The sequence below is a fragment of the Bos indicus x Bos taurus genome, chromosome 20 (genome assembly GCF_003369695.1).
Source record: "Bos indicus x Bos taurus breed Angus x Brahman F1 hybrid chromosome 20, Bos_hybrid_MaternalHap_v2.0, whole genome shotgun sequence".
NCBI classification, from domain to species: Eukaryota; Metazoa; Chordata; class Mammalia; order Artiodactyla; family Bovidae; genus Bos; species Bos indicus x Bos taurus.
Window position 1 is genome coordinate 25,182,290 of NC_040095.1, and position 14,717 is coordinate 25,197,006.

Below are 14,717 nucleotides of genomic sequence, written 5' to 3' on the forward strand. Positions count from 1 at the left end.
TTGAAGTTCCTCAGTTTATCCATCACTGAAAGACATTTCCTAATAAAGTGGGAAATCATCAGTTACCATTGTTTTAGGATGCTTGGGTGGGGTAGTGGTTTTAAGAAAACAGTAACTCTGATTTTGAAAATCATTGTTTGCTCTTTTTTTTAATGGCCACAGCTGGGCAAAGCTGCTAATAAAATTCCTCTAAACAATTGCATGCCTTTGGGAAAGCCAGTTAGCTTAGATTTCTATTGAAAGTGTTTTCTAGTTCTAACAGGCAGCCATGGGGCTGTGGTACTCTTTTATATCATTTTACCTCTATGATTGGGCTGTATAGATCCTGAAGAAGAAAATCTGTGCAATCCTACTTGTACTGGATGTTTCCTTTCTTTTGTAAAGTCTTTATGATGGTACCACCGTGATGTATTCTTGCTAAAAATGTTGAATTTGAACATTACCAAATCTTAAGGTCAAATCTTAATTTCTAAGAAATATTAAAAACCGAGAAAGGAAGTCACACCATTTGGCAGCTATGAGACAAATCCAGAATGTGGATAGTCTATTTGAAAATGGACTTGGACTTTTTTAATGGTTTATAATACATATAACCTAAATTTTATGCTCATTACATTTTATCCTGCTTCCCATTTAAATATAGAGCAAGTCCTCTTATAACTTGTGGTTCTTGAAACAAGTGATCCATAGACCCCTGGATTTCCTTGAAATTACTGTTTGACAAAGTGTTAGTGAAGCATATTCAGATGTCACAGTTAGCAATTAAAAAAAAATCACTTATTGTACCATTTGTAAATAAAATTATATATTTTCCATTTTTAAAGTAAGCATGTATTCTTAAAATTACGAAAAAATAAAATAGAAAAGAAATTCTAATCTGCTAGATTCATTGTCAAAAAACTAATGAAGACACAATGATAAACAGTGATAAAAGAAAATTGTGACGTCAATTTGTATGGCAACTTTTTTTTTTCAAGAAAAGACAGAATGATTGGCAAAAGAATTAGTCTAATTATGCATCAAATAATATCAGTTTAGTTATGGTTTTTCTTTTTTTTTAACTTTTATTCAGTTTATATAAAGTTTATTGACTCCTCCTACCTCTTGCCCCCCACCTCTTGCAACAAGTAATTTCTTTTCTGTATCTTTGGGTTTTGTTTTTGTTTTTAGCTTCCATATATAAGAGATATCATATAGTATTTGTTTTTGTCTGTCTGGCTTATTTTATTTGGCATAACACCCTTGAGATCCAACCATGTTGTCAATGGCAAGATTTCTTTCTTTTTGATGACCAAGTAGTATTTCTGTGTGTGTGTGTGTGTGTGTGTGTGAGACAATTTCTCTGTTCATCCGTTGATAGATATTTAGGGTGTTTTCATATTTTGGCTATTGTAAATAATGTTACAGTGAACGTGGGGATACGTCTTTTCTAATTAGTGTGTTCATTTTCGTTTGATAAATACTCAGAATTGCTGGATCATAGGATAGTTCTTTCTTTTTTTCTTTTTTTAAAATTTTATTGAAGTATAGTTGCTTTACCATCTCATGTTAGCTTCAGATGTATAGCACAGTGGTCCAGTTTTACATGCATAATCTTTTTCAGGTTCTTTTCTATTATAGGTTATTACAAGATACTGACCCTTGGAGAAGGAAATGGCAACCCACTCCAATATTCTTGCCTGGAAAATTCCATGGGCAGAGGAGCCTGGTGGGCTATACAGTCCATGGGGTTGCAAAGAGCTGGACACAACTGAGCACACACATACACAAGATACTGAATATCCCTGTACTATTCACTGGGTCCTTGTTGGATAACTTTTATATATAGTAGAATGTATCTGTTAATCCCAAATTCCCAATTTATTCCCTCCCCTTCCCCTTTGGTAACCAAAAATTTGTTTTCTATGCCTGTGGGTCTGTTTCTGTTTTGTGAGTTCATTTGTATCATTTTTTTTAGATTTCACATATAAGTGATGCCATATAATATTTGTTTTTCCATCTGTTTGTGTTGCCTTCAGTTTCTTTCATTAGCATCTTACAGTTTTCAGAGTATAGGTCTTTTGCCTCCTTAGGTAGGTTTATTCCTGTGTATTTTATTCTTTTTGATGAGACAGTGAATGGAATTGTTTTCTTAATTTCTCTTTCTGATATTTTGTTGTTAGTGTTTAGAAATACAACAGATTTCTATATATTAATTTTGTATACTATGACTTTACCAAATTCTTTGATGATCTTTAGCAGTTTCCTGATAATGTCTTGAGGATATACAGTATCATGTCATCTGCTGGCAACCCACTCCAGTGTTCTTGCCTGGAGAATCCCAGGGTCGGGGGAGCCTGGTAGGCTGCCGTCTCTGGGGTCGCACAGAGTTGGACAGGACTGAAGTGACTTAGCAGCAGCAGCAGCATACAGTGACAGATTTACTTTTCTCTTTATAATTTGAATTCCTTTTGTTTTTCTTTTCTGATTGCCATGGCTAGGACTTTTAAAACTATGCTCAATGAATGTGACAAAAAGCACATCCTTGTCTTATTCCTGATCTTACAGGATACCCTTTCAACTCTTCACCATTGAGTATGATATTAGGTATGGGTTTCTCATATATGACCTTTATTATGTTGAGGTAGGTTCCCTCTGTGCCTGCTTTCAGGAGACTTTTTATCATAAATGGATGTTCAATTTCATCAAAAGTTTTTCTGCATCTATTCAGATGATCATATGGTCTTTATTCTTCCATTTGTTAATGTGGTATATTACATTGAATTGTGGATACTGAAAATTCCTTGGATCCTTGGGATAAATTCCACTTGATCATGATGCATAATCCTTTTATTGTATTGTGGGATTCAGTTTCCTGGTACTTTGTTAAGGATTTTTGCATCTATGTACATCAGTGATACTGACCTGTAATTTTCTTTTTTTGTGACATCTTTGTCTGGTTCTGGTATCAAGGTGATGGTGACTTCATAGACTAAAGTTCTGAAGTGTTCTTTCCTCTGCAGTTTTTTGGAATAGTTTCAGAAGGATAGGTGTTAGCTCTTCTCCAAATGTTTGGTAGAATTCACCTGTGAAGCCTGGACTTTAGTTTTGGGGGAATTTTTAATTACTGATTCAATTTCAGGACTAGTAATTGGCCTGTTCATATTTTCTATTTCTTCCTCATTCAGTCTTTGTAGATTGTGCCTTTCTAAGAATTTGTCTGTTTCTTCTAGGCTGTTTGTTCATTTTATGACTGTGTAGTTGCTCCTGGTAGTCTCTTATGATACTTTGTATTTCTGTGGTGTTGATTGTAACTTTTTTTTCCTGATTTTATTGATTTCAGGCCTTTCCCTCTTTTTCTGGGTTAGTCTAGCTAAAGGTTTATCAGTTTTGTTTATCCTTTTCATTTCTTTCATCAGCATCTTACAGTTTTCAGAGTATAGGTCCTTTGCCAGCTTTTAGTTTTGTTGATTTTTTTCTATTGCTTTTTAAAATTTTTTCAATAATTTTAAACTTACTGAAAGCTGTAAGAATAACATTATTAGACTATATCCATTCATTCATTATATAAATTCAACTTATTGACATTTTATCCCAATTGGTTTACTACTTCCTCCTTCTCCCTACACATGCACAGACACCCAGACCCACAGACACACAGACCCAGCCACCCACACACACAGTTGTGTATATGTAAGGGCTGGTGAAAGAGGAAGAGAGAGATTGACTGATTGTTTCTGTTTCTGAACTTTCATTCCTAAATAGTTCAATCTGTACTCCCAATAAATAGGAATATTCTCTTTCTTTACCATAGAACCACATATAAACATTAATAAATTTAATCTTAATTAAAATATTTTACCTAATCTATTTAATGTCTTTATTATGATTTTATAAAATTTATATTTGGTAACATTTTATAACATTTTTCACATTTTCTAACTCCTTAAGATAGAAAGGTTATTAATTTGAGATCTTTCTAATTTGTAATGTAGACCCTTAGAGCTATAAATTTCCCCTTGAACACTGTGTTAGCTGCATCCCATACATTTGGCACATTGTATTTTTACTTTTATTCAGTTTCAAATACATTCTAATTCCTCTTGTCATTTCTATTTTGATCCACGGGTAATTTAAATGTAGTGAAAGCCGCTCAATTGTGTCTGACCCTTTGTGACCCCAAAGACTACACAGTCCATGGAATTCTCCAGGCCAAATACTGGAATGAGTAGCTTTTCCCTTTCTCCAGGGGATCTTCCCAACCCAGGGATTGAACCTAGGTCTCCCTCATTGCAGGCGGATTCTTTACCAGCTGAGCCACAAGGGAAATCCTAGAATACTGGAGTGGGTAGCCTATCCCTTCTCCAGCAGATCTTCCTGGCCTAGGTATCAAACTGGGGTCTCCTGCGTTGCAACTGAACTATCAGGGAAACCCATAATTAAAATATGTGTTGTTTAATTTCCACATATATGTGGGTTTCCCAATTTTTATTGTGTTGTTGATTTGTAATTTAATTTCACTGTGATCAAAGAACATTCTTGATATGGTTTCAGTTCTTTTAAATCAAGTCTTATTTTATGGACTAACATATGGTCTATCATGGAAAATGTCCCATCTTCACTTGAGAATAATTTGGATTCTATTGTTGGTAAAGTGTGATACAGATGTTGTTAGCTCTGATAGGTTAATAGTGTTGTTCAGTCTTTCTACATTTCTGTCTAGTTGTTTTACCCATTAGCCAGATTGAAGTATTGAAGTCTCCATCTATTATTGTTTAATTATCTATTTTCCCCTTTGATTCTGTCAGCTTTTGCTTTGTGTATTATAGAGCTTTGTTGTCAGACAAGTAATATATATTTGTTGTTATATCTTCCCAACAAAGTGACCCTTTATAAGATGTTTTTGTTTTTTTCTGGAAATAGTTTTCATCTTAAAGTCTAGTTTGTTTGATAGTAGGATAACCAATCCAGTTCACTTACACTTATTGTTTACTTGAAATTTCTTTTTTCATTTCTTTGCTTTCAAACTCGTATATTTTTTAATCTGTGGTGTGTCTCTTATAACATCATCTAGTTGGACCTGTTTTTTATTCAGTCTGATAATCTCTGCCTTTTCTTTGGAGTATTTAACTCATTCACATTTAATGCTATTATTGATATAGTTGAATTTCTGTATACTGTTTTGCTATTTGCTTTGGGTAGTTTCATTGTTTTGTTCCTCTACTGCTTTCTTTTACATCATGTGGTTATTTTCCAGGGTAGCATTTTAAGTCATTTATTCACTTAAAAAAGATATTCTGATTCATTTTCTTAGTGGTTGATACTTTATTTACAATATACTTATTTATCATTCAGGTACTCTTCATTTCTTTGCATAGATCGAAGTAACTGACCAGTGTCATTTCCTTGTGCCAATGTAACTTCATTCTCTGTCCCTTCCTTTGTGATATTTTGTCATCAGATCAGATCAGATCAGTCGCTCAGTCGTGTCCGACTCTTTGTGACCCCATGAATCGCAGCATATATATTATTTAATCTTTAATGACAAAAATACAATTTTATAACTTACAATTTTGTCTTGATATTTAAAATCATTTAGGAGAAAAAGAGTAGGAAAACACATAATTATACTGCTTTTTGTAATTACTTTTAAATTACCTTTAATGGTGCTCTTTGTTACTTTGTATAGGTTTGAACCACTATCTGGTATCACTTCCTTTCAGCCTGGAGAACTATCTTTAATATTTCTTCCTCTTTTTCTTTTTTTGAGGCAAAAAATATTTGTCAGCTTCAGAGTTGAGTTTAGTTTTGTGTTTTCAGTTTTATTGAGATTTAATTGACATATAGCACTATATAACTTTGGGCTTCCTAGGTGGCTCAGTGGTAAAAAATCTTCCTGCAGGGCAGAGATGTGGGTTCAGTTCTTGGGTTGGGAAGGTCCCCTGGAGGAGGAAATGGCAAAAGTGAAGTCGCTTAATCGTGTCTGACTCTTTGCGACCCCATGGTCCTCCATCCATGGGATTTTCCAGGCAAGAATCCTGGAGTGAGTTGCCATTTCCTTCTCCAGGGGATCTTCCCAACCCAGGGATTGAACCCATGTTTCCCATATTGCAGGTAGACACTTTACCATCTGAGCCACCAGGGAAGCCCCTTACCACTCCAGTATTCTTGCTGAGATAATCCCATAGACAGAGGAGCCTGGTGGGCTACTGTCCACGGGGTCACAAAAAGTCAGGCATGACTTGAGGAACTCAGAACAAGCACTATATAACTTTAAAGTGTCTAGCATAATGATTTGACTTACATATATTGTGAAATGATTACGACGATAAGTTTAGCTAACATCCATCATCTCATATGGATACATAAAAGGAAAAAAAAAACATTTTTTTTCCTTATGAGGACTCAGGATTAACTGTCAACAATTTATATGTCTGTCACGCAACAGTGTCAAATTAACTATGATCAAAATGATATATTTTACATCCATAGTACTTATTTATCTTATAACTGGAAGTTTGTACCTTTGGACAACTTTCAGCAATTTCCTCAATACTCCCTGCCCTGCTTCTGGTAACCAGAAATCTAATTTTTTTTTCCTTTGAGTTTCTTTTTGTTTGTTTTTTAAGATTCCACATATAAGAGAGCTCATAAAGTATATGTCTTTCTCTGTCTGACTGATTTCACTGAGCACAATCTCCTCAAGGTTATTTCTTGTCACAAATGGCGGGATTCCCCCCTTTTTATGGCTGAATAATATTCCATTGTGTATATATCCCACAAATTCTTTATCCATTCATCCATCTATAGGTACCTAAGTTGTTTCCATGTCTTGACTATTGTAAATAGTGCTGATATGAACATAGAGTGCATGTATTTTTTTGAATTAGAATTTTCTGGATATATGCTCAGGAGTGGGATTGCAGGATCATATGGAAACTCTATTTTTGGTTTATTAAGGAGCCTCCATGCTATTTTTTCATAGTCACTGTGCCAATTTACAATCCCACTAACAGTGCACAAGTGTTTGCTTTTCTCCACATCCTTGCCAGAATTTATTATCTCTGATGCTAACCATTCCAACAAGCATGAGTTGTTACCTCATTGTGGTTTTGATCTTCATTTCCCTCATGACTAGTGTTATTGGGCATCTTTTTATACACTTGTCAGCCATTCATATATCTTTGTCTATATGAAAATGCCTATTCAGGGCCTTTTGTCATTTTAAAATTGGATTATTAGGGGCAGGTTGTTTGTTTTGTTGCTATTGAGTTGTATGAGTTCTTTGTATATTTTGGATATTAACCTTTCAGACACATAGTTTGCAAATATTTTTTTCCCATTCTTTAAGTTGACTTTTTATTTTTATGATCATTTCTTCTGTTCTGCAGAAGCTTTTTAGCTTGATATAGTACTTATTTTAGATATTGTTGCTTGCGATTTGGTATCATATGCAAAAACTTGTTGCCAAGATCCATGTTAAGGAGCTTTTCCTTTATGTTTTCTTCTAAAAGTTTTATGGCTCATGGTTTTGTAAGGAGTGTAAGATAGGTATATTATTTTATTCTTTTACATGTGAATATCCAATTTTCCCAGTACCATTTATTGAAGAGACTATCTTTTCTCCATTGAGTATGCTTGGCTCCCTTGTCAAAAATTGGTTGGCCATATATAACTGAGTTTATTTCTGGGCTTTAAATTCTGTTCCGTTGGTTTGTCTGTTTTTATGCCAATACCATAGTGTTTTGATTACTCAAGATTTACAGTATAGCCAGAGTGCAATCAGGAAGAGTGATGCCTCCCTTTTTGTTTTCTTTCTCAAGATTGCTTTGACTATTGAGGATCTTCTGTGATTCTATATAAATTTTAGAATTGTTTTTCTACATCTGTAAAAAATACCATTGGAATCTTGATAGAAATTTTATTGAATCTATAGATGGCTTTTGGTTGTATTGATTAACATTTTCACAGTATTAATCTTTCAGTCCATGAATACGGGATGTCTTTCCATTTATTTTCCTCTTCTTCAATTTATTTCAATATCTTGTAGTGTTCAGTGTACAGATCTTTCATCTGAAAGTATTTTATTGTTTTTGATGCTATTGTAAAAGGGATTATTTTACTTCTTTTTTGGGTAATTTGTTGTTAGTGTATAGAAATGCTACAATTTTTTCACGTTAATTTTATATCCTGTAACTTTACTAAATTCATTTGTTAGACCCAACAACCTTTGATGGTATCTTTAGGGTTATATATATATACACATACATATATATATGTATATATTCATGTCCTCTGGAAATAGAGACAATATTACTATTTCCCTTTCAATTCTGATGTCTTTTATTTCTGTTTCTTGCTGATTGCTCTAGCTAGGACTTGCAGTATTATGTTGAATAGATGTCATGAGGGAGGGCACCCTTTACTTGTTCCTGATGTTAGAGGAAATTGCCTTCACTTTTCACCACTGAGTATGATGTTAGGTGTGAGCTTGTCACATATGGCCCTTATTTATGTTTAAGTATTCTTCTCATTTGTAATTTGGTGGAAGTTGAGTTTTTTTTTTTTTAAATCATGAACAAATGTATTTTGTCAAATGCTTTTTCTGTGTCTATTGAAGTGATCATATGATTTTTTTTCTTTCATTGTATCAAGGTGATGTATCACATTGATTGATTTGTATATACTGAACATCATCCCAGGGACAAATTCTATTTGATATAATTCTATTTGAGCATTTGTCCCAGCATCCCAGGGATTTGATCAAATTCTATTTGATCATGGTGAATGACCCTTTTCAGGAGTTGCCGAATTCGGTTTGCTAAAATTTTAATTGAGATTCTTAAATTTTCACACCTACATTCGCCAGAGATATCGGCCTGTAGTTTTTCTGGTAGTTTCCTTATCTGGCTTTTGGTGTTGAGGTAACGCTGGCCTCATAAAATCAGTTTGGGAGTGTTCCCTCCTCTTAGGCATTTTGGAAGAGTTTGAGAAGTATTGGCTTTAATTCTTCTCTAATCTTTTGTAAAATTCACCAATGGAGTCTTTTGATCCTAGGCTTCTTTCCTTGGCAGATTTTTGATTACTGATTCAATCCCCTTACTAATAATTGGTCTATCCAGATTTTCTATTTCTTCCTGCTTCACTTTCAGTAGAGTGGATATTTCTAAGGATTTTTCCATTTCTCCTGGGTTGTCTAGTTTGTAGACACATGTGCCTCTTCTGTATATCACAGATGCTGCTTTTGTATATCTGCAGTATCAGTTGTAATGCCTCCTTTTTCATTTATACTTTTGCTGATTTGCATCCTCTCTTTTCCCCTTGATTAGCCTAGCTAACAGTTTGCCAATTTTATCTCTTCAAGGAACCGACTCTTAGTCTTGTTAGTATTTTCTATTGTTTCTCCTGTTTTCTGTTTCATTTATTTCTGTCCTAAAATTTATTATCTCTTCTGCTAATCTTGGGTTCAGGCTGTTCTAGTTCCTAAGCCAGACTTAGGTTGTTTATTTGAGATCTTCCTTGTTTCTTAATGGAGACATTTATTGCTATGGACTTCCCTCTTACGACTGTTTTTGCTGCATCCCCAGAGTTTTGGTATGTTGTATTTCTACTTTCATTTGTCTCAAGATACTTTTTTATCCCCCCTTTGATTTTTAAAAAAATTTATTGTTTGTTCAGGAGAATCTTAATTTCCGCATATTCCTAATATTCCCATTTTCCTTCTATTAATGATTTCTTGTCTCATATCATTATGGTCTGAGAGCATACTTGGTAAGATTTCAGTCTCCTTGAATTTACGAAGACACATTTTGTGGCTTAACATACAGTCTATCTTAGAAACTGTACCTTTTCTAAGAGAAAAGAAAAGAGAAACTGAGAAGAATGTGTGTTCTGCTATTGTTGGATGGAATATTCTGTATATATCCTTTAGATCTGTGTAATCTTTAGTGTTTATATTTGCTGTTTCCTAACTGATTGCATATCTACTTGAATAATCTATTCATTGTTGAGAGTGGGATATTAAATTCCCATTGAGAGTGGGATATTAAATTCCCCAACTATTGTTGCTTATTTCTTCTTTTAGCTATGTTGAAATGAAGTGAAGTGAAAGTTACTCAGTCGTGTTCGACTCTTCACGACCCCATGAACTATACCTCTTCCCAACTCAGGGATCAAACTTAGGTCTTCCGCATTGCAGACAGATTCTTTACCAGCTGAGCCACCAGGAAAGCCCTTTAGCTATGTTGCTGCTGCTGCTGCTAAGTCACTTCAGTCGTGTCCAACTCTATGCGACCCCATGGACTCCCACCAGGCAGCCCACCAGGCTTCCCCGTCCCTGGGATCCTCCAGGCAAGGACACAGGAGTGGGTTGCCATTTCCTTCTCCAATGCATGAAAGTGAAAAGGGAAAGTGAAGTCACTCAGTCGTGTCCGACTCTTAGCGACCCCATGGACTGCAGCCTACCAGGCTTCTCCGTCCATGGGATTTTCCAGGCAAGAGCACTGGAGTGGGATGCCACTGCCTTCTCCTTAGCTATGTTAGCTTTTGTTTAATACAGCTGACCCTTGAGCAACATGGATTTGAACTGTGAGGGTCTACTTATACACAGGTTTTTAAAATAGTAAATACTGTAGTGCTACATGACCTGCAGAACTTCCCTAGCATCTCCAGTGGTAAAGAATCTGCCTGCAATGCAGGAGACCTGGGTTCGATCCCTGTGTTAGGAAGATTCCCTGGAGAAGGAATGGCAACCCTCTGCAGTATTCTTACCTGGAAAATCCCATGGACAGAAGAGCCTGGCAGGATACAGTCCCTGGGGTTGCAAAGAGTCAGCCACGACTGAGTGACTTTCACTTCACGTGATGGCAGCTAGTAGAATACATGCATGCAGAATGATGATATGAAGGAACACGGGTATAAAGGAGCTAGCTGAGGAAAGAATAGAAGCAAAAGGCAAAGGAGAAAAGGAAATATATATCCATCTGAATGCTGAGTTTCAAAGAATAGCAAGCAGAGATAAGAAAGCCTTCCTAAGAGATCAATGCAAAGTAATAGAGGAAAACAATAGAATGGGAAAGACTAGAGATCTCTTCAAGAGAACCAGATACTACGGGAATATTTCATGCAAAGATAGACACAATAAAAGACAGAAATGGTATGGACCTAACAGAAGCAGAAGATATTAAGAAGACGTGGCAAGAATACACAGAAGAACTCTACAAAAAAGATCTTAATGACCCAGATAACTACAATGTGTGATCACTCACCTAGAGCCACACATCCTGCAGTGCGAAGTCAAGTGGGCCGTAGAAATTCTTAAAGAGATGGAAATACCAGACCACCTTACCTGCCTCCTGAGAAAGCTGTATGCAGATCATGAAGCAACAGTTCAAACTGGACATAGAACAACAGACTGGGTCAGAATTGGGAAAGTAGCACGTCAAGGCTGTATATTGTCACCCTGCTTATTTAACTAACATGCAGAGTACATCATGTAAAATGCCAGGGTGGATGAAGCAGAAGCTGAAATCAAGACTGCTGGGTGAAATATCAATAACCTCAGATATGCAGATAAGATATATGCATAAGAAACCTTTATGGCAGAAAGTGAAGAGGAACTAAAGAACCTCTTGAAGAAGGTCAAAGAGGAGAGTGAAAAAGCTGGCTTAAAAATCAGCACTCCAAAAATGAAAATCATTACGTTCGGTCCTATCACTTCATGGCAAATGGATGGGGAAACAGTGACAGACTTTATTTTCTTGGGCTCCAAAATCACTGCAGATGGTGACTGTAGTCATGAAATTAAAAGATGCTTGCTCCTTGAAAGAAAATCTATGAAAAACCTAGACAGCATATTAAAAAGCAAAATCATCACTTTGCCAACAAAGGTCCGTCTAGTCAAAGCTATGGTTTTTCCAGTAGTCATGTATGGATGTGAGAGTTGGACCATAAAGAATGTTGAGCACCAAAGAATTGATGCTTTTGAACTGTGGTGTTGGAGAAGACACTTGAGAGTCCCTTGGACTGCAAGGAGATCCAACCAGTCCATCCTAAAGGAAATCAGTCCTGAATATTCATTGGAAGGACTGATGCCTAAGCTGAAGCTCCAATACTTTGGCCACCTGATGCAAAGAACTGACTCATTAGAAAAGACCCTGATGCTGGGAAGATTGAAGGCAGGAGGAGAAGGGGAAGGCACAGGATGAGATGTTGGATGGCATCACCGAGTCAATAATCATGAGTTTGAGCAAGCTCTGGGGGCTGGAGATGGAAAAGGATCCTGGCATGCTGCAGTCCATGGGGTCACAAATAGTCAGACATGACTTGAGTGACTGAACTGAACATATATAGAGGGCCATCTATGAGTTGTATATGGATTTTCAACTGTATGGCAGGTCAACACCTCTAACCCCAATGTTGAAGGGCCAAATGTATATTTAAATGGCCCTAAATTGGGTGCATAAATATTTGAAATTGAAATCTATTTTTGATAGATGACCCCTCTGTCATTATATAGTGACCTTCTTTGTCTATTTTTACCATTTTTAAAATCTGTTTTGTCTAAGTGTAACTACTCTTGATTTTTTTTAGGTTAAAATGTTTTAAAATATTTTTTCTCCATCTGTTCAGTTCAGTTCAGTCACTCAGTCAATGTCTGACTCTTTGCAACCCCATGGACCGCAGCACACCAGGCCTCTGTGTCCATCACCAACTCCCGGAGAATCCCAGGGATGGGGAAGCATGGTGGGCTACCATCTATGGGGTCGCACAGAATCGGACACGACTGAAGTGACTTTCATGGCTGCAGTCAGCATCTGAAGTGATTTTGGAGCCCCCCCAAAAAATAAAGTCTGTTACTGTTTCCATTGTTTCCCCATCTATTTGCCATGAAGTGATGGGACCAGATGCCATGATCCATCCCTTCACTCTGTCTTAAAAGACTCTATCTTTAAAGATAAAGTGAGTCCCATGTAGGCAGCATATCATTAGATCTTTTTGTTTAATTCTTTCAACCATTTTTGCCCTTTGGAGAATTTTATCATTTTATATTTAATGTAATTATTGATAGGTGGTGACTTATTGGGCTTCCCTGGTGGAGTTAGTGGCAAAGAACTGATGTGCCAATATAGGAGACAGGTGGCACTAATCATAAAGAACCTGCCTGCCAATGCAGGAGACCTAAGAGACTAAGGTTCAATCCCTGAGTTGGGAAGATCTCCTGGAGGAGGGCATGGCAACCCACTCCAGTATTGTTGCCTGGGGACTCCCCATAGACAAAGGAGCCTGGAGGCTGCAGTCCATACATAGAGTCAGACACAACTAAAGCGACTTCACACCCATGCCCAAGGACTTGCTGTTTCCATTTTGATAATATTTTCTGGTCATTTTGTAGATTCATTATTCTTTATTGCTTATCTTTCTATCTCTTTTGTGTTGTGATATATTTTGGTATCAGTATGATTTGAATTCTTTATCATATTCTTTTCTGTATTTCCTACAGATTATTCTTTTGTGATTATCATAAATTTACATAAAATATCTTAAAATTATAACACCCTATTCTAACCTGATAACAATCTTTGACTTCAATAGAATTCCTGAACTATAATTTCTTCTCCTTCTCACATGTTAGGTTATTAATGTTACAGTTTACATATTAATATTTTTATATTATCTAACTAATATCAGATTATTGTATTATGGTTATGTTTCTTTTTTAAATCTAAACTCTAGTGTAAGTGAATTACACACAGCTATTATGTTATTAGAGAATCTAACTCTGACTATATATTTACTATAATCAGTGAATTTTATATTACTTTTAATGTTTAATATTTTTGTGATTTTAATTAATGTCCTTTTACTTCCACTCAACACTGTTAAGCTTTTCTTGTAAGGCAGGTCTAGTGGTGATGAACTCCCTCAGTTATAGTTTGGAAAGTCTTTCTCTCCTTTATTTCCAAAGACAGTTTTGCAAGGAATAGAATTCTTGGTTGACTTGCTTTTTCTAGCATTTTGAATATGTCATCCTGTTCTCTCATGGCCTGCATCATTTCTGTTTAGAAAGTAACCATAGTCTTATGGAGGGCCTCTTGTATTAATTTTCACTTTTTCTGCTTTCAAAATTCTTTGTTTTTTGACTTTTGATAATTTAATGTGCCTCAGTGTAGTTTTATTTGGGTTGAATCTGTTTGGAATTCTTTGGGCTTCATGGATCTGGATGTCTATTTCTCTTCCCAAGTTTGAGATATTTTCAGCCATTTTTGCTCTGAATATACTTTCTGTCTTGTTCTGTCTGTCTTCTGGAATTCCCATAATGTGGATATTATTTCTTTTGATTATGTTCCATAAGTCCTATAGGCTTTATTCACTCTTTTTCATTCTTCTTTCTGTGTGGTCCTCTGACTGCATGGCTGAGTCTGATTTTGAAGTGCTTTATTGAATTCTTCAGTTCAATCATTATATTTTCCAGCTCTAGGATTTGTTTTGCTTTAATGGTTTCTATTTCTTTTTGAATTCATTTTGTTCATGTATTGTTTTCCTAATTTTATTTTGTAGACTGTGTTATTGTAGTTCATTAAAATTCTTCAAGAGGATTATTTTGAGTTCTTTTTCTGACAGTTTATAGATTTCCATTTCTTCAGGGTCAGTTATTGGAGCTTTATTTGATTTCTTTGGTGTCATGCTTACCAAATTTTGCGTGTGTGTGATTCTTGATTTTTTACATTGGTATTTCA